At 22.5% G+C, this 22,592-nt stretch overlaps 1 protein-coding gene across 1 annotated transcript in view; it reads right to left on the minus strand.

Annotated features, from left to right (window-relative positions):
* The window catches only part of LOC145832657 (uncharacterized), a 117,128-nt gene that overhangs the window by 3,743 nt on the left and 90,793 nt on the right, over positions 1 to 22,592 (minus strand). The gene's annotated exons all lie outside the window — the stretch shown is intronic.

Genomic DNA, 22,592 nt, shown 5'->3' on the forward strand with positions numbered 1-22,592 from the left:
TTTGAATCAAACTTAAACTGTTTAAGTAAACTTTGAATGGCTGTAACTCTTTATCTTTCATAAGGTATGGTTCTATACGACAATAATAACAAGTTTCTATGAATAAAGTTGTTTGAAAATGCTATTTATATTAGTATAAAAATTATAATATAAATATCGAAGTTCTTTTTTTTAGTGAAAAACTCATTACTAAATAAACTTTTGCTGTATTTTTTTAGCTTTATTTTTATACAAAAAGTATACTTTAAACAGTAGGAAGAAAAATTCATGATATTATTACAAAAAATATAAATAGTGTACAAAAGCTAGTAAATTCGTATAATAACTTTAATTCTAAGTAGTAGAACAGATGGTATGTAGACAAAATTTTGACAATTTATTTAATTTTTCAACAAAAAAATTTTGATTTTGTAACACTCTAAATATAGCTTTAGTAATTATGCTACTATTCAGTTATAAATTTAATTTAATATTGTTTACTATATTAAAGCAAAAATAATTTGTTTTGAAAAAAAAACTTAAGTGTTCATAAAGTATATGTGTCTAAAATAACAGAGTTCTTAAACAAATTCTAATGTGAAATATTTTTTCCAGCAACTAATCAGTAACAGCTAAATTTATTTTAAACCCCTGAACGTTTGTGTCTGTGTTATTTATGCGATAAAATTTATCTTATATTGCGCTTTACTAACATGGTGACGTCATCACCAATATTAGATTATATTAACTGTATATTAACAAAAACATTTTAATTAAATGTTTATTTTTTACTTTAGAAAAAAACAAAATTTTTTAACAATTTCAAAATTGTTGTTGGCAGCAAGGTTATCAGTAATGATTTTTTTATTAGTTTCGAAGAATAAGAAAGCTCACTGCTATTATTAAAAACTATCAACAAAAACATTAAATATTAAATACTAGTAGTAAAAAGTTTCGACGCTTTTTATATATAATTTTTTATAAATAAAAGCAAATTACTGAGTATTCTCAGCAAACATGATACTGTCATTGCTATTCAAATTATTTTATTACTATTACTTCTTTTGTTAAAAAATTATCATTTTTAGTTTTTTTTGTGTGTGTTACTAACACAAAAAAATTTTGTATTTAAATTCTAAACAAATAGTAACAAGTGTAATATAAAAGAGCACCTCGTATATAAATTTAAGTGAAAGCTTTATATCTTGTAAATTTTTAAAGATTAATTTTTTTTTTAACTTTATAAGTTAATAAACATAAAACTAAATAATTAAAACTAAACTTGATAGAAACACTTTAAGAAAATGAAGGTTGTGAGCAGTTCATACTAGCAAAAATTAGTTTTTCAATAAAATATAAATTTTTGAAACAGTCGATTAATCTAGTCTTATCTCTTTGTAAAGTTTAAAAAACCATTGCTGTAACGGTTGATCAAACACAACTAGTTTAATTTTTGAAACAAGTTGTTTTACTCCGTATAAACTTGAAAACAACTTAAGTTAAATAATTACTAAAAAAACTAGCAATATAGTTTTATATTATATTTGATTCAAAAAAAAGAAATAAGATAACTAACTAACTCTAGTCGTTTTTTTTTCTTATAAAGTTTTTATTTTTTTATAAGCTTTTACTTCAAATTAGCTGATATAACTTAAGTAAACCTTAACTGCTCGTAAAATATTTACACTTCAGACTTTATTGCTTATATTCTAAAATAAAAAATATTTAGAACTGCAGTAGATTTCCTCTTCATTTATCACTTTGAACAAAAATCAAAGGTGCTACAAAAGTTAAAATTACAAATAGAGCATTTCAAAATATGATTTCATAAAACCACAAATAACTTTACAATTTAATAATTTGTAAATTTTGTAAATCTAAAAATAGTAAGAAAATCTCGTGCTAACTCATTCCTTTTTCCATCATTAAATTTACTGTTTTTACTTAGAAAATAAAAACAACTACAACGTTTACTGAAAGTTAACAAAATATCTTAACAAAAATTTCTTCAAACACTACTTTTTTCAGTTCAAAATTTTTACTAAACAGCAAGGTGTACCTATGTAGTACATACATAACTTTTACAATAGTGAAAACAGTTTTCTGTTAAACTTAATTATCTAATGGATGTGCAACAAAAAAAAAAGAATGTAAGATTACAATCATTGGTTTAGCTAAACAATTAATTAAATCATAAATATTCAAAAATAACATTTAAAACTAAAAGTAATTGGTATAATGTTAAAGAAATATTAACAAGTTACTAAACAAGCTGTTATATTTGTATGCAGACATTAAGTTTATATAAAAATTTTCTTGATACTTACGTACACCTTCTGAATTTTTATTTACATTTATAGCAATCAATTACAACCTAAAACTCACAAAAAAATTTAAAAATCCCAAGTAACTTAGTGACGTCATTATAAACTACACGTAACTGTCAGCTTTCATAAATTACATAATAATGAAACTTTTTTTTACTTACTTTTTACCAATTGGAGACGAATTTTCTCAATTTTAAAAACCACTTTTTTTGTGGCTAAAATTTACTTAAGAAATATAAGTAGATAAAACAAAGATAAGTATTATTTATTTTATAAACAAATTTTAACTTTTTTTTTATGTTTAATACTAATGAATTTAAATAGTTTTTTTATATTTATAACAAATAATTATTCTATTTTTAACGAATTGATTAAACTCATTAAGTACTTACTTAAACTCATTAAGTACTAATAAATCGGTTATAAACCAAATTGTGATAAAAAAAACATACTAATTGAACATTTTTTCATCACTATAAATATATATACTTAGACTTTGATCGATTACAAACAAAAAAGTAATTTTAACGTTAACGGCTAACAATTTTTAATAACAAAAAGCATTTTGATTAAAACTAAATATTATATCTGTAAAGGCAAGAATTTTATTTATTGCATTTTATAAAAACAACAATGTTTAGCAATCAGCTTAAATTTTTTGATACACAACCATAAGCTGATTTGATGAGAGCTCGCTTATAAATAAGTGCGAACTTTATTTATTAAATCTATAGTTATATAATAAAATATTCAACTAAACTTTATTTAGAGTTCGTTTGTATGTTTGATATATTTATTGACAACTGATCTTTACCTTTTTTCTTGCAAAATAACTCAAAATACAATTTAGCACCTTTATTACATCACTGTAATTAATATTGCATACGAAAAACAGTGTATAATTAAAATATATAAAACGAAATATTAAAAATATAATAAAAGTACAGTTTTTCTTTATAAAGTATGTAAATTAGCATTTATTACTTATTGTGAAAAAAACAAATGTTTGTGTTGCAAATAAAATAATTAATCTTCAGTATGTCGACAATTAAACTTACCTTTAACAAAAAAATATATAAACTTGAACTTAAATAGAATCATTCAAATATTTAAACTAAATAAAAAAGCTGGATTTTTAAAGCCTCTGCAAAGTAGATTAGAAGTCTTAAACTTAAATGTAGTGATGAACTAATTTGTTTTACAAACTACAAACAACAAAATCGGCGAAAGTACTAAAACGAGCGTACCAGATGTCTTGCCTAGTGGACAATGTTTTAAACGTTGCACGGCAAAGACAATGCTGACGTCACTAATCATTGCCAGCAAATGGTTGCTTCATGCGAAAGCATGATAAACCGTTTGTAGATTGACGACTACAGGTTTTTCGGTTGTGACTGACTGATGAGTCCTAATAAGGACGAAACCGGTCTCAGTCTACCGAAACTTGTGGTCTGATGATCGAATTGGCATGATCAACCCTTTTGTTTTACAAACTGTAAGAAATTTGAAGAAAACGTTAAAAAATAAATGATACAAAATTTGAAGAGATGAAAAGCTTCGATATCTATTTCTACATATAAAAAAAATACTACAATCAAAACCTATTCATTAAAATTAAATAATGAATTTATTATATATAACTAAAATTACTCTAAAATATTCATAGTTTTTAGCAATGTTATTCTGAAGAAAGCTAAACGAAATTAATAAATAAACTTTTTTCGAAAATGAGTCAGTTATGTTTAAACTTTTTAATTAAAACCAGTACCAAAACCAAACTATTCAAAATTGTTTTTATTTATAAACTCGGTTTAAAAAACGTATAAAGCTAATTGACTTGTAGTATTATTATAAAATGTAGGGTAAAATTATTTATTTTATATAAATCTCTACTAAAAACTTTCGAAATCTTGACAAAACCATACCAAAATATTTACTTTTTCAATTTAAATAAACATACGTTATAATTTTTGTAAAGATTTAAATATGTCAATTACATATATGTTTACAGTAATTGTTCTAAAGCAGTGCTTCTGAAATGGGGTTCCGCGGAACCCTAGGGTTCTGCAAAGCCTTTCGAAATTTAAAAAAGAAATTTGAAAGAAAAAAAACATAAATCATAAAACTTCAGAAAAATAAAATACATAAAATGGAAAACATATATAAGTATAGCATTCATTGATCTGCTTAGTGTGTATCTAGCGATAGGACTTTTGATAAATATTCATTATTAAGAGGTGTCCTGGTTGCGCAAATTTAGCAAACTTTTTGAATTTCTATTTTTAGTGAAGTCATGAAAATACTGGTATTATTTTCATTTTATTTTTAGTATGAAATGAAAGATTTTTATGACGTTGCGATTAATCATGTTTCTTTTCGTTTATTTGTTATAGAATCATAAAATACCTATTGCTTTTGGCGCACTTTGAGTTTGAATTGAAATACTTTTACAATTGGTATGATTTCCAACAATAACATAGTTTTGCTAAAAAGTTCGTTTTTCACTGAGATTCTTTTGTTTTTTGCAGGAAATATTATATTTAACATTTTATGTAATATTAAATTAGACGTTCCGCGGAAAAGTTGAACTTTGGAAAAGGGTTCTGCAACTAGAAAAAGGTTCAGAAGCACTGTTATAAAGTATGTTCTAGTTTATTTAATATTGTTTTAGTATCATTTTAACCTTAATTTAATCAAAAGAAAGCTCAAAAAGAGCTAGAATAGTTTATAATTTTTAAAAACTTTTTTATATTAAAAAGGAATATATTTATTATTACATAATTTAAGGAAAAATTAAAATTCTAAATTTCTAATTATGCTTTAGTTAAAATAAATTATATTTTATTTTTTTAACCTAAACTACAAATAAAATAGTTAAAAATTACAAAAAGATAAAAAATTTAAGTAGAACTTTTTTTTTTTTTCGTTTTTTTTTTTTATTTGATTTATTTATTACCTTATTACTTACCTGTATTGATGTTCTATATTTATTGCCTTAAGTTAAACTTTTGTATTATATTATAAACTAAAAGTAAATAATTTTTTTCTGTCGCAATTTATAACTAAATGCATTTAAGAATACAAATGTTCATAACAAATATCACCGCAAACGTATGGTTAACTAAACTGTACATAAAAAAACTAAAATGAATCGATTAAAAATTCAATTTTTATTAAACAATTTTCAATTTAAAAAATCACAACATAAAAGGTTAGTTGGTTGGTTAAGTAATGTATAAAACAAAATATCATTAAATTTTTAATGTTTTTCAATAATTTTTACTTTGATTTAATTTTAACTTTTGTTAACTCTATAGAAAGTGATTTTTTTAATTATTACAACACAGAATGAAAATTTTATAACAATCTTTTGTTAATATTTAGTAAAGACAAATGATCATTATAATGAGTTAAAACAAACTAAACTTTTCTATTTTCTTATTTTATATTTTGATTAATTTTTCAAAATTACTGATGACTTGTTTTTTGTTATTTTTGAACTCTTATTCAACTTGTGAAAAAAGCGAACCTTTTTTATATTAAATATATAAAGTAAAACCCAAATGCAAATTTTTTAATAAAATAAGTTTGTTTAATATGAGTTTATACGATGTAAAGTTAAACTTGTCTTTTAAAGTTATATTTCTTATGTTTTTAGTGCAGCTTTGTTTTAGTCATTGCATCTTAATAATTATAACAAATAAATTAAAATTTTAAAACTTTAAAGACTAAATGAAATAAGTACTCAACTCCGAAAATAAAAACTTGATAGTGTATGAATAGTTCTATAAAGATTTCAAAACAACTTACCATTAAATTTTAATTAAATTCATATAAAGTTTTACGTCGCAATTTATAGCAAAATAGTTTTAGTAAAAAAGTGACGTCACTAAAAAATATCGCAAGGGTAAGAAAACTTGTACTGTATCTAAAACAAGTTAAGAAATAGTTTGCTATTGCTACTGCTAAAGTAGCTGCTGTTGGTGTAAGTTTTTAAAATTGTTGTAAGAATAGTTATAAGTAACTAATTTTAAAGGTGGACAAGAAAAAAAAACATAGTTTTTAGTAATTTTGGTTTTTAATTTTTGAATAATAATTTTTTTTCGTAATAGTTATACTTTTAATTGTATATTTGTATTAAAATTCTTAGAAATTTTAACAAACGTGTTTTATAGTTTTCATAGTTTATTACGTAAAACATACATAGAATATAACTTTACATTTGAAGAACAAAAAGTTTTTAAAATGCGATTGGTCTTTTACAGCTTTTGTTTATATAATAAAAATTAAAATGAAAAATTTAGTTCTTAAAGCAATTAGAACTTTAGCTATTATTTTTCTTATAGTTATACATTTATAGAAGAAGTCATAAAAGTTAATTTTTTTACTGTTATCCATTACTTAAACTTAGAACAGTTTCATATTTTTTTCTTATTCATAAAATAGCAGCTGCTTTTATTTTTTGTTTTATTTTATCAAATAAACTACACTAAAAAAAATCAGATGTATATTTTTTTTGTATAACAATCCAGTACATGATTCTTATTAGTTTAAAAAGTTAATGAACCATTTTTTTATAAAGTAAGTTTTAGCGATCATCTAAAACAAAAAATATAATGTTAAATGACAGATATATGATGTTTAGTAAATAAGATACGTATTAATCAAAACTTTTTTGAACTTTATTTTTTTTGTACATTTTTCTTCATATAGTTATTAACTGCTAAGAATATGAAAATAAAGTATTCAAAATAACTTTTATTTTGTTTTTAGTATTGAATAAGAGAGTACAAAAATTATTTATAATGTTCAACTAATGTAAAGCTTTTTTTTTGACATACAATTTATTTTTAAAGATTAATATAGATTTAAGACCTATTGTATGAAACAGTTTTGTACTTCCCTAAACTATTTTAATAGTAGTTATTACGGCCATTATCAACAGAGCTAATATGTTTCGTGCCATTGATAATTACTAATGAACTTTACTGCAAGATCAACAACAATAGCATCCGAGACAATCCTCCAGTCGGTTCTGTCTTAATTAAGACTCATCAGGAAGGAATAGTCGCCAAAAGTTACCAATAATACTGTGGTCTTAACGCAGCGGTTAAGTTCAATAAATGTTTTTTTTCTAAATATTTTTTAGATTTAACCACTTCAAAAGTAGCAACAAACTTTGTAATAAAAAGAGATATTTAAACATATTAGTAATAACAATGTTTGTTATTCAAACCAATAGACGTAAATAGTCTACTTAAGTAGCACTCTGAATGTGTAAACTTATCTGCTATAAACAATTTGAAATATTTTTAATACTCTATCAGTAAAACAAAAATACATTTAAGTATCTTGTAACAATTAAATTTAAATCAATAAAACTTTTAAATTGAAGGAGAATATTTGGTACTCTAAGTTTGGATAGTTTTATATTTTATTTTTATATAATTGATCTCTAATTTTAAAGTTACAGTACTTGCCACTCTTTCAGTGGTTATAAAAATTAAGTAAATAAAGCAAAAGTAAAAATAATGTGCTTAATATTAAAAATATATTAATTTAATATCATTAAACAATTGCTAACGTTTGTAATTTGAAGCCAATGACGTTACTGAACTATTTAAATAGTATTTAGTACTTGAAAAGAAAGCATTTTGTTCAATGTTTTTTTTAACAATGTTCAATTTTACTTTAATTTGCTGATACCATCTAAAATTATAAATAAAAAGTATACTACCATGAAAGTCTTAACTTTTAATTACTTTTATATATGCTTACATTTGTAGTCGTTTTTAAAATATAGATAAACAAATTTAGAACTTTAAAAAAATACCACATTAACAGTGTTCTTATTTGTTCTTACCGAAACATAATAAAATAATAAAAAACAAACAGAAACTTAAAGAATAAGACTAGTAATAAAAATAACTAGAGGTTTTATTAATTCGTGATTAAACAATTAAAGTTAGTTTATACTCACTGAATATATATTCAAAAATTTTCAATAAAAAAAATATTCAGCAACAGTAATAAACAAAACAAGAATAATATAAAGAACGCAAAACTAATTTTAAAATTTCTAACTGACGTCATTAGTTTATAATCGCGTATGCTAAGCATTAAATTATGTTTCTGAACATAAAATATTTAACATGTTTACTGTGTCCGACTACCACAGATAACTTTCAAAACTTTTTAAATAGTAGTTAAAATCTTTTTTACATTAATACTAATCAAATTTATCATTGCTAAGTGAGCTTTCAATGGCTGTAACTCTTAAACTTTGTTATACATGATTGTTTTCTACTCAACAAAGTTATTTGTGTGTTAATCAGTTTCATAATTTTATTTTCCAGGTTAAAAAACTTTAATTAAAATAGCATAAAAAATATAATTTTATTTTGTGAGATTAAAAAATCATTACCTAATTATTTTTTATTTTGATTTATACTTTTATATTTACAATAACACTATATAAGCTAACTCTAAACAGTACGCAAAATCATTCTGAATATAACTACAAGAAACACTAAGAAATAGATTTGCATTATAACATAATTTAAGTTTTCTTGATAGAATTTCAGTATTAAGTATTTTTTTTTTATTATCAATTTTAAAATATAAAGATTTCCGTAAATAAAATATAAGATGTTTAAATCATTATGTTTTTGATGTTTACTATTGAAAACTGATTACAGAAGTTAATTGTCTAGATCAATTAGAAAACAAAACACATTATATGTACAGACTATTTTTTAAATGAAATCGTTATTTAATAAGCAAATAATCACAAACGTAAGGCTAGCTTAAATATCTTTAATAAAATTCACAAACATATATCTTAAAAGAACGAACAAAAATAAAATTGATTCATGTTTATATAACTTTAGTTTAAGAAAACGTATAATTTATGGTACAGCAATGTATAGAAAACTCAAAATGATTTTGTTAAGGTGACGTAACAAAGGAATTTAAAGTTTTTCAAAAGTAATAAGTAAGTTTAAATAAAAGTATAAAATACTCTAAATCGTTAAAATAATAAATTATCAAATTTAATTATAGTTATAAATATCATTATTACAAATCTTCTATTTTTCAAAATAATTCGGTAAAAATACGCTTTTAGAAAATAATACAAAAAATTAAATCCAAAATTGTTCTATTATTATTTTGAATCTAAAACCCATTTCTATAAAATATTAAAATTTGTAGTTTTGTTTCTGACCTAACTTTTACCACTATAAACGATACTTGGTCTTTTTTCTAATAACAATCATTACAGTCAAAAAAAGGCCTTTATACCAAATTGCCATAAATAAATTTTCACACATATTAAAACAACATTAGTTAAAAAAAATTTAAAAATACCAAACAGCCATAAATATAGTAAACAAAATTAACAAAGAGTTAATAAAGAAAATTTAATATGACAACAATGTAGTAAGTAAGTAAATATTTACTTTCACAAAAACACATATTTGCGATTTATGATAGTGATGTCAGCAGAGGATTATCGAAAATTTAGAAATATATTTTAAGGTTTTTATTTTTAAACTCTGTCCAAAATCACAAAATTGTTCTTTAAACAGTTTTTTTTTCTTATAAAAATTAACCATTGCAATTAATTTAAAATCTACAATGGTTCAAAAATGTGTTTATTTAAATACAATCGTAAATAAGCATTTATTTTTAACATTAAAGTTTTTATTCGTGATGCAGTAATTAAAAAATCAAAAAGGTTAACATCAACCATGGCTAAATTTATATTTTGTTTTGTCTAATAGCTTAAATTTTAAGTTGTACAACAATATAAATAAACAACAGCTAATAAATTTTTATAGAATTAATGATTCTTTACTTGCCGTTTTTAAACTTATTTAACTTAGCTAAGAACTGCATTTCAGCATTTTTTTTTAATTAAAGCCAAATACTTATTAATTTTCTAAAAGTAACTTACCCAGTTTTATGTGTTTGCTTGGAGGCAAACTTATGATATGATTTTTTATGGTAAATTTTTAGCTGAGTAAAATACTCTTGTACGTTCGGTAAATTTTTTATTATATGTTAAAAGTTTTGTTTATATATAAAAAAAATTTAGTAGTAGCTAACTATCCTTCAATACTTAAATATAGTAAGTTATTTTTGAAAATGAATGTTTTTTTCATTGTTTTAAAGAGAAAAGTAATACAAAAATCGAAATAATGTTACTTTAAATTTCTTTTTTAAGGAACTTATAAATTGTCTGAAATATTCCACCTGATGATTAAAACAAACTCAGAAGATAAAAGTTTAAACTAAACCAGCCTTACGAAAATATAAACTACAAACATTTTTTCTTTGTACAAAAGAATCCTTAACTCCAGCTTTGATTGATTTAAGATTTTTATGAGTATTTAAACTTTTGTAAATTATTACAAAACAAGTATTATTTCCTTAAATTAAACGTATTTATTAAAATCTTACAGCATTATATTATTGTAGTAAATCTTCTGAAAACAACTAACTTTATTTAAGTAACAAATTTTAAATTCATTCATGAAAATGCAACATATATGTTTTTAAGTGTGCAGTGACATCATTATTTTAAATTGTCTAACAATAGTAAGCATCTGCTACATAAATATTCATAAATAATATTATCTGAGGTTGTAGCAAATCGCTATTTTAAACTCAAAGTAACGTTAAAACTTTTAAAACCCACAGCAAAGTGGTTAATTTTTTTAATTCTGACGTTTTATATGTAACAAATAATACTGTTAAGTGTACAAAATATTAATAAGCCTTTGTTTTGCTGACGTGTTTTATATAAATCAATTTTTTTACAAATCGCTAAAAATAAAATACTCAGAAAGGACTTGTTATATAAACTTCCCAACTAATTTTAAAAGTCTATTCTTTCTTGGAACTACTTGTTATTTTTTGTTTGTTGTAAATAAGTAATTAATTTTTCTCTAACTTATTAAAAACTCTCTAAACAAACTAATGCTTCATATCAATATATAAAAGGTTAAGTCCAGCAAAAAAAAGATGTTCATTTTTAAATTATAAGTAATGACTAACTTTTTAAACTTGTTTTTAAATTAGGTTATGCTTAATAATTTTCAACAGATTTGTCATTTTTGGATGAATAGTTTTGTAGTAATATACAGTTTAAGTATTCTTGAGTTTGCAATAATTTTTTACGCATTCCAAAAATTTCAAAAAAGTTTAGGGGTCTATAAGCTGTAAAAGGGGAGCCAAAGCGCGATAACTTAGAATTTACATAAGATAATGATGAGTTGATTGTGAGGTGAAAGGCAATTAATGCAATACGGTGTAATTAAGGCTACTTTTTGAGAAATTTTGTGGTATGTATCATAGCTTTTTCTTACACAATATTTTAGGAAACCCATAAACTTTGAATCACAGAACCTAACGGGTATTTGTTAGGTTTTATAAATTAAATTTTACAAATTCTAAACTATTTTAAATAAATATATATATATCTTCAATTGACGTCATAGCTAAATCTTGTAAATATTAATTTTTATGATATTTACATATTAAAGGTTATTTTGAAGTAGACTGCGATATTTACATTCTAAATTTAGAAACCACATTTTTTGTGGTTAACATAGAGAGGATTTTTAAAGAAACATTTGAGTTTAGTTTTATTTTATGTTTTTATTCTTTTTATTCAAACTTTTACAAAACTTTTTGTTTCTGAACTTTAGTAAGATTTTATGTATAGTCTTTATTCTATTGTATTAACTACTATTAACCAATACAATTAACCAAGTAATTTAAATTACAATTGTTTTTAAACTTTCAAACCAAAAACTAATGCACTGTTCTGAAATATTTATAAATATTGCTGTCATTATAAAACAGTAAAATAATAGTTTACTGAAAAGAAGTATTTAAAATATATATTATAAATACTAATCTATTCAGATAAAGCTATTTTACATTTTAAATGTCTTTTGACTCTACCTATTAGTGGTCTAGAAGTAATTCAATACATTAAATGCTCTTATCCTTAGAACAATTATATTTGTAGACCACTTTAGGTTTTAATTCGTGAGATGTCTTGTCTATGTTGCTGACTAAATTACCTACTTTTCTTGTTGTAAAAAAGTTTTGAAGTCTCAATATAAGTGTTTAATAGATTCTCCAGTTTCTTTTTAAACTCACTACTTGCTTTTCCAATGTAAGGTACTTTTAGGATATTTTTGAAGTATGAATTTTTTATTTTTTCATTAGTCCACTCTTAATGTTGTTTATAGACCTTTCAATTACGTCATTAACAATTTTTTTTGGTAAACTAGTTTTCATGAACTTTAATTTTAAGTTTGTGATTTCTTTTTTGTAAATTGTATCAATAAAGCTAGAAGTTTTGACCTATTTAAAATCATAGTATTAAAGTCAATTTTCATTTAATTGGTGCTATTTAATAAAATTTAAAATAACAATGGTATCAATTTCTTTTTTGTTCACCTTTGTTATTACTTTTTCTGTCGTTAATTTAACTTTAATGTGTATAAGTGTTCTAAGAATAAAAGCTTCCAATATTGGATTTACTTCGAGACTACTTTTAGAAAGAGTCAAAGAAATTTTAAAAAGTAAAATAGCTGTATCTGACCACATTAGTTATTGTATTGTTTGTAAATATGGAAGAATAACTTTTAATACCTTAAGTATTTTAAAAGAATATAGAAATAAGCTTGAGTCTCTGAGCAGCGAAGCTGTTATAATCCAATTTTAAACAAACAGTTAACTAAACCGGGTATTAAACACACTCTAAGAATTTAAATTAGTAATAATTAAATTTTTTAACAATTTATATATTTATTTATGCAAAGTTTAACTTTTAAAATCATAATTGATTTTTGTTTTCATTTTAAATTTCCATATTTAATTTAATGTTTTATTATTCATATTAAATATATAATAACTGTAATTTATCAAGTTTGAAATTTCTTTACCTTTAAAAAAATCAACGAAAATCTATACTAAAATAAAAACATGACTGAAACAAAAATTGTTTAAACTTTCAGAGTTCTAAGTTTTATGTACTGCTTTCACAAGTTTTTATTAGATGTAATGGCAGAACAGTTTTTAAAATACTTAATGTTAAAAAACAACTTGCCGAAGTAATAACTCATTACCACAAATTTAAGCTTTGTTAGAAGTATAGCTATATATAGATTTTTTACATTGATTACTATTAAGTACTTTGTTATCTTTAAATAATATTCTAAAAACATTAAATTATTGGCAGACACGTTTAAAGTAAAACAAATTAGACTAATAATGTTTAAAAAACAGTATAGAAATGAATTTAATATATTTATTTTAAATTAGTTTTCTATCTTGTATGTTTACAACTAGTATATACGAGTTTTTACAATTCAAAAATAAAAATACTTCTCTCTTATCTGTTGTTTAACATAAAAAATCACTTTAAAATTTTTGATCACTTTCGTTAATTGTAGAAAATTGCGTCGTAGTTTTATATTTTCGTCATCTCAACAAAAATACAGATTAAAGAATTTCCAATTCGTATATAAATAAAAATAAGTTTGCTTAAAATATCTCGTTCTTTGCTTAGAAATTTATAAACCACTGATTTTGTGGTTAACAAGTATTTCACTTATATTAGTTTAAATTTTTTTTCTTGATTTCCGTTTAGAATTTTCGACTTCAAATCAAGTGCATTAAGATATTGACATCAGTTTCTTTCTTAAAAAATAATCTTGCCAGTTATTATTAGTATAAAAAGTGTATTTACATAAGTTTTATCGAAATGAAAATTAAAGTGAATGTATTAAAATCTTTTTTTTTTCCAGTTTACTTGTAATAATGTATGCGGTTTAGCTTTTTGATTCTGGAAAAAAATCCAAAATCAAACCAAAAATTGTTAATTATATTAACTTAGATTTAAAGTTGTTAAAATAAAAGAGTATTATTAACGAAATTACTTAAGTTCATAAGTTTGGCATTTAAGTAAAATTTCTTATTTTCAACAAAAATAAAAAATGCTGAGATTTTTTTAGTTTTTAAAAATTACTTGTTTGACTACTTTTTTAGTAAACAATTTATAAAGCTTTAACTAAAAGCTAATTCAATTTAAAGAGAAAAAAATCAAAATTACTTTTAGAAAATTATATTATAGTTACTTGTCAAAAATAAAACAGGAAAACTAGGCAAAAGATTTTGACTTTAAAGATTTGTAATGTTTTGTTTATAAAACTTTAAACATTTTTACGACCATAATCGGAAACAATAAAAAAGTTAAACAGAGACTTTGGCGAATGTCTACAAAACCGAAGCTTGAACTTTCATATGTCGTGAGACAAGCTAAAGTTCACAAGGTTTGATCATACCAACTCGATCATCAGACCACAAGCTTTCAGTAAACTGAGACCGGTTTCGTCCTGATAAGGACTCTTCAGTCAGTCACAACCGAAAAAGTTGCGATCCTCAACCTACAAACTATTTGTTCGTGCAATCATGAACATGGTCGAAAAAAATGATTGCTATGCTACGGCTTAGTATGAAAAAGCTGCTTCATGCTTACATTTATAAACCGTTCGTAAATTGGCGACAGCAAGTTTTTCGGTTGTTATTGACTGATTAAGCCTTATAAGGACGAAAACGTTCTCAGTCTACCGAAAGCTTGTGGACTGATGTTAGATTTGGCATGATAAAACCTAGGTCAAACAACATCTAGTAAATAAATTTTTTAGGTATTGAACAATAATATTTATTGTTTAAATGATTATCAGTTAAGTAAAACACTAATTATAGAGTTCTTAAATAAATTTACAGTAACTTAATTTTATATAAATCAAAACTTTATTGTTATAAATTAAATAAATATATACGTTTATACATGTTTGGAAAATGGCTATGAAACTGTTTTTCTTTTACTTCTACCAATAATGTTATATATATATATATATATATTCTAAACTGTTCTAGAAAATGTTATGAATATATACTATTTAAGTTCTTTGTAAAAAAGATCGCATGAAATAAACATAGTTGTTCGTTCCTTTTAAAAAATGACTAAATAAGTAAGAAATAACACAAAAAAAGGTATGCTTTTGATTTTTATTAAATTGTTTTATAACATTAACCTTAACATAATAGTTCCAGTTGTGATTTTCGCTCAATAAAATTATTATAGGCAAAACGTTTCTCGAAGAAAAAAAAAATTCTAAAAAAAAAATATAAAAATACTAAAAAAGTAAATTACAAATATTTATTAAATATCCAAATTAATCAATCAAAAAAATTTAAATTTTAGTTTTTTGTGCATAATACAAGCAAAGAATGTTTTAAAGTAAAGGAATAGTACTTAAGAAGTAAACAAAAGTATTTTAGTGCAATAAATTACAAATAACTATTTTTAATTGTTAGAATGCATTACTTAAATTTATTTTAAATTTATAATGACAACATATGTTTTTATTTATAAAAGTTAATATAATTCAGCTTACAGATGAGATTGTTGCACGATATAAAAATAAATAATATATAGAGCAAGACTTTTATTCTCGATTACTCAATTACGTCATTAGAATAAAATTGGTAATGCTATCAATTAAATGAAAATAAAATCAAAAGCTTTTTTTAAAGTATGAATTAATTAAATTTAAATACCTCAACAACTGTGGTTAACTTATGTAATACATTTAATAAATGTTTGTAATCTAATATTTTTAAAAGTAAGTAAAATAATTAGCAAACACATCAATAAATAATATCAAATTAATACTAGAAATAAAATAGTTTTAAAGAACCATAACCGAACTTACAAAAAAAATTACTTTTTTAATTTATGTTTAATAAGTGCTAGTGTTTGTGATTTTAATATGGCAAGGAAGCAAATCAATAATTTTTTTTTTGTTAGGAAATAAAGCTTTAGCTGACATATACATATTTTTTTGCAATTTTTTTTTAAGTAATTTAGTATTTTAAGAGTTAAAATAAAAACATTACAATATAAAATATAACCTAGTTTACTAATGACAAAATTTATGTTAATATTGTCAATCAGTTGATGGTAATGTTTTTGATATTTTTTAAAAGAAAAGTGTAAACTTTCCTATTATTTTTAGTTTCTTAAAAAAAAAGTTGATAATGTTAGTAAACTAGACATTTTCATTACCAACATAAATGCTAAATTTTGTTTTACTTTTCATTTAAGTTTTCAATATAATGGTTCAAAATTCTATTTTCAAGTTTCCGAAAATACTTCTACTTTTTAAATAAATTTGCATGACTTTTTAATCACCTGAAAAATAAGTAAAACAAAGCTATAAATTTAGTTTAGTTAATGTTGTTTTATAAAAGTATACATTGTTTTAATAGTTGTTAAAGCGGTAATAGGAATTTGCACAATAAGCTACAATAAAAAACTATTTAAACTATAAGCTTAAACTTTTCAGAAGAAATACAACATTTTTTTTCCATGAAACGCAAATATTTATTGTATTTATTTATACCTTAGTTACGTCAATATATCAAAGTCCCAAAATCTTATACTTCTATAAACAAATAAAGTAATATTTTTTTTAAACGGTAAAAATATTTAAAAAAAAATAGTTGAATTTTACTATACCAAGCTTTTAAACAAATGTTTAATTTATGAGTTAAAATATTTCAAAATGGTTATTCAGTAAAAGTTTGTAACTATTTTGAAACATCACTACTGAATTAATAACAAATTTAAGCTGAATTCATCTTTAATAAATATTAATTTTGGAAGACAGGGTTCATCTTCTTAAACCCTTTTTTAAATTTTTTCAATATAATAAAAACTGTTTTTGTTCAACATTCAAACGCAATTAATTTAAACATGGAAGTTTATACTTACTTTTTTAACAGTTTATATTAATTAATACGCTATTTTGCAACTAATTTTGAAGTAGATACAATGCACCTATATTAAGACAAATACATTTAATTTCGAATTTAATTTTTATATTAACATAAAGTACTTTTATTAAATCAAGCTAATTCGTACATAAATTATATTGCAATGCTTATTTTTTTTAAAATTCGAAAAAAAGTAAATTATTAGTAACATTAAGTTTCTTTTTAGCCTCTCACTTTTAAACAAACGTATTAATAGTTTACTTGATTTGAATGAATGAACAATAGTAATTAATTTTACTATTAGCCCCTAAACATTAGTACCTTTAATTTTTATGCGACGGAAATTTCTTATGTTTTTGTCGCAATTAAAATAAGAAAGCATTTTAGTAACGTACTGACATCATCACAATTACCGCAAATATTAAAACGTATTGACTGTATATAGATAAATAAATAATTATTAACAGATATTCATTCGATTTAAAGAAAATAGTGCTTTAATTTTGAAAACCATTGTAAAATGGTTAATTGCAACGAGATGTTTATATTTGATTTTCTATCTATATTATAATTGCTTGCATAAGTTAGAATATAATAATACTCTTTTATTTTGACAAATGTAAATCTAAGTTAATATAAACTACACTTTTGAAATATTAATTTTTGGAATTTATTTCCGGAATGAAAAAGCTAAGCCGCATACATTATTACAGGTAAACTAAAAACAATAGATTTTAATACATTCACTTTAATTTTCATTTCGATAAAACTTATGTATATATACTTTTTATACTAATAATAACTGACAAGATTATTTTTTAAGAAAGAAACTGATGTCAATATCTTAATGCACTTGATTTAAAGTCGAAAATTCTAAACGGAAATTAAGAAAAAAAAATCTAAACTAATATAAGTAAAATACTTGTTAACCACAAAGTCAGTGGTTTATAAATTTTTAAGCAAAGAACGAGATATTTTAAGCAAACTTATTTTTATTTATATACAAATTGGAAGTTCTTTAACCTGTATTTTTGTTGAGATGACGAAAATATAAAAAAACAACGCAATTTTCTACAATTAACGAAAGTATTCAAAAATTTTAAAGTGATTTTTTATGTTAGATAACAGATAAAAGCGAAGTATATTTATTCTAGAATTGTAAAAACTCGTATATACTAGTTGTAGACATATAAACACAAACGTTAATATATAGTCTAAAATTCATATTCTTTAATGCAATTATATGTTATCAGAGTTTAAAATTTAAAAACTCCTAACACTACTGTACCAGTGGTGTTTCTTAAAATTTAACTGCAAACTATTTGTTTTTATTCAAAATAACTTCATATTAAATTTAGATATACCTTATAATTTAGTTCTCATTAAAAAAGTAAAGTGTTGTTGTAAGGACAAAATAAAAACTATATCACAGTTGTGCTAAATAAGCATTTGAAATTTCTAAATGTGTTAAAATAAAATTCAAACTTCATAAATTACTTATACAGCAATTAAAAATGTTTAACTATGTCTATATTTTTTATATAAGCTAACAACTGAACCTGATGTCAGTAATAAAAATGTGTGTATTGATATGCAAAGCATAAAAGTTAACTTAGTTTGACAAAATCAATGTTTGAAAAATGAAAATGTATACCTAACAAAAACTGTATTAGTTTATGTCATATATATTGTTTTAATTGTGTCTGTACAAATTTAGATATTACATGTAGAAAAAGCAAACTTAGAAAATTATGCATAAACTAAACTTAAACTAACTAAAGTATTTTTTTAAAAGTGGTTTAAAGTATGAGCATTTTTTAAGTTGGTGTGCATATAAATTAGTTCAAGTGCAAAGAAAACTTCTAAAAAATTAAAATGTGTCAAAACAAAACTTAAGTAAACCTTTTTTTCTTATTACTATGTTATTTTAAATGTTTTACACTAAAACATAACATTTACAAATAAAAAATATATAAAAGAAAATTAGGCATAAAAAATATTGGAAATAATATCTAAGCTATAAAGAAAAGACACTTTAGTTAATTACTTTGCATTACTTTTGTACGAAATGGAAAACATTTGCATTTAGTTTATTTGATAAATAGGTATAATATAACTTACTTATTAAATTCAAGCACTCTTTTTACAGATAATTACTTGCTGTTGTAAAATAGAAGTTATTATGAAACTTAGAAAAATATCCTGTTAGAATGCTAATCTGTATTTTCACATTTTTTAATTAAAGTAGTAACTTATTCTAATTATTTTTAAATGTTATACAGAGACTTAATTTAAACTAAACAAATTAAATCAAATTACCGAAAAAAATTTACTTGAAATATATTTTTGCTCAGCGGGCCACTTTTACATGCTCGCGGGCCACAAAATTTTCTTTTGCGGGCCGCATTCCATTCAAAAAAATAACGTGCTCGCGGGCCGCAGATTCACCCTTCGCGGGCCGCAATTGGCCCGCGGGCCGCAGTTTGCCGACCCCTGGTTTATTGTATAGTAATGTAAAAAGTAACTTAAAGTGGTTTTGTTAAAGTGACGTAAGGATGGGATTAGATATTTTTGTATGTAATTGATAAGCGTAATACATAGAAGTTTAAATAGAATTTATAATACTGCAGATTGTAAAAATAGTAAACTGTCAAATTAAAAATGGTTTAAAATATCGATTTTTTTGAAAGATTTTGTTTTTATAAGTATTATTATAAGAATACGCTTATAGATAAAAATAAAAGTTTTAATCCAAGAGTTTGTTAGTTTTTTTTTCTTAAATTTAAAACTCATATGCAGTTTTGTTTCTTACATAACTTTCACGACTACAAACGATATTAGGTCGCTTTTGTTAAATTGACAAAAATATTTAGCAAAAATTATTACAATTAAAAAAAGAATGATATACCGAATAGACAAATAAAAATTTTTAACTTTTATTAAATAAGATTGTTTAACAAAATCATCACTTACATTTGAAAAGTTACAAACAGCCATAAAAAATAGTTAACAAATGTTTTAAATGTCTTTTATTGCTCACCACTGGTGCAGTGGTTTCCAAAATTTACAAAGAAATAATGAATCATTTGTATATAATGATTTTATTGTTAATAAGTGAGTATATATTTACTTTCAACTGAAACGTATATTTGCGATTAATAAGCTAGTGACGTCAGTAGAGGATTATCGAAAACTTTGCATTTTTTTGATAAAGTTGTTATATTCTATTTCTGTTGCAAATCACAAAATTGTTCTTCAAAAAGTTTTTATTTTATTTATAGATTTTTACCATTGCATTTATTTCAAAATCTACAAAGGTTCAAAAATTTGTTTTTTGAAACACAATTGTAAATAAGTCTATATTTTTAAAATCAAAGTTTTTGTTCGTGTTGGAGTAATTTATAACACCAATAAGATAAAAAATATTATTAACGTTAATTTATTAATTTAAATTATTTATTATTCAATTGAAACTGTTTTTAACATACACTACATCGGAGTGATCTACAAAAAAATATGACGTGTTTAACAATGTACACTGAAGAATTTAAGGAATAAGGAACGTATTAAAACTAAAAATTTAACTTTTAATAGGACTTGCGCAAATTTTTAACATGAACTTAGTTTTTTAACCTATTGTAAAAATATGTTTTCAATTTTCTTAAACTATTAATAAACTTTTGTTTGGGTTTTAATTACTTTTAAAGTGGCATTAATAAATGTTATCAGAATTTAACAGTTCCAATGAAATTGTTGCATTATACAAACAATTTAGTTTTAACAATGTTTGTTATTCAAAGCAAGTAACGTCACTAGGTTACTTAAATAACAAACTGAATTTTTAAACATATTGTGCTATAAGTCGTTTAATTATTTTTAGACTCTTTCCGAAAAACGTTAACTAATCTTAATTATCTAGTAATTTTTTCATTTTATCTGTAAAATTCTAACCTTACAAAGAATGCTAGGTTTAAATTTAAGATACTACCAGTTTATATAGTTTTATATTTGATGTTGATATAAATAATTTATAACTTTAAAGTTTATAAATAACTTAAACTTTACGAAACTAATGGGAATCAATTATTTTTTTTTAAAACATGAATGACATCACTATTTTGAAAAAATGGTTTTAAAGTTCTAAAATTATCAAAGTTTAAAAACAGAAAAATGTTCTTTTAAGCATATCAATATTTAACTATGATAACCACAAGTTGTTTATAAATGTAAGTCTTTTCTTCTCGATGTAAAAATTACTAAGATGACTAAGTTTCAGACAATTTTTAGTAGTTTTCAAAAATATTTAAATAGATACAATCCTCTCAAAAAAACTTAAACATAAGTTACTATAATTAAATTGAAGATAATATTCATTTCTTAATTTCTTCACTCAATGAAGAAATTTTTATAATACCCACAGTGCAGTGGGTTTTAAATGTTATGTTTTTTGCAGTTTGTAATTGTTTTAATATATTTGACAACATAAATAGTTTTGCGTTTATATATTTTTCTATTACTAGGTATTGCGACTAAAATTTCGTGACGTCACTCTGTGATTTTAAATTGAATTTTTTATAAAGTTTTTAAATTTAATATTTGGAGTTATATCTCGTCATAATGTGTTGTAGGTATTTAAAATACTTACTAATTATCATATAAAAATTATTTTTAATTTTTTTCAATTCTTTTATTTCTTAGCTGATTTTTTTTAAGTGTGAAGTATTTAAAAGAACAAAAAAAATTATATTGGAATTTTAATGCACTTTAAACTTTGATCTATTATTGTAATAATTGTATTAAAATGTATATTGAAAGGAACAACGATTGTGTGCAACTTTAACAGCAAATAAAGATTTTTATTGAATTTTTTATCATTATTTTAACCAAAAAATCAGATAGTGTTTTGTTTTACTGAAATAAATCTGACAGAGGTAAAAGAGTTTTACATTTAAAATTTTTATTAAAACTTATAAGTTTATTATTCTAATTCTAATAAGTAACTAAATTACTCTTAGTTTTAATGTTTATGACCGAAATGTTATAATTTCAATTACAGATTTAAGTTTATTTTATTTTGAAGAAATATTTTTTTTTATTTATTAACGTCACTACATTTAAACAACAACCATTAGAATTAATTAAAAGTATAGAAACAAAGTAACTTTATGATGATTATCTACGTAAACTCTCATATTTCAGTACTGCTTTTAAGCCAGTGTGTTAGTGGTAATAATGAAATAAAAAACATTTTATAATACTACTTTATATTAGACTTTTGTATTCACGGTTTTCTTATTACCAAGTTTCGAAAAAAGAGCTTTAATTTAGCGATCACAAATTTATTTAAAATCGTTTTTACTTTCTCATAAATGTTAACCAATTAGTCAATTTACTTAAATTTACGAATTTTCTTATTTGAAT

The sequence above is a fragment of the Thalia democratica genome, chromosome 3 (assembly GCF_965202585.1).
Source record: "Thalia democratica chromosome 3, ktThaDemo2.hap1.1, whole genome shotgun sequence".
NCBI classification, from domain to species: domain Eukaryota; kingdom Metazoa; phylum Chordata; class Thaliacea; order Salpida; family Salpidae; genus Thalia; species Thalia democratica.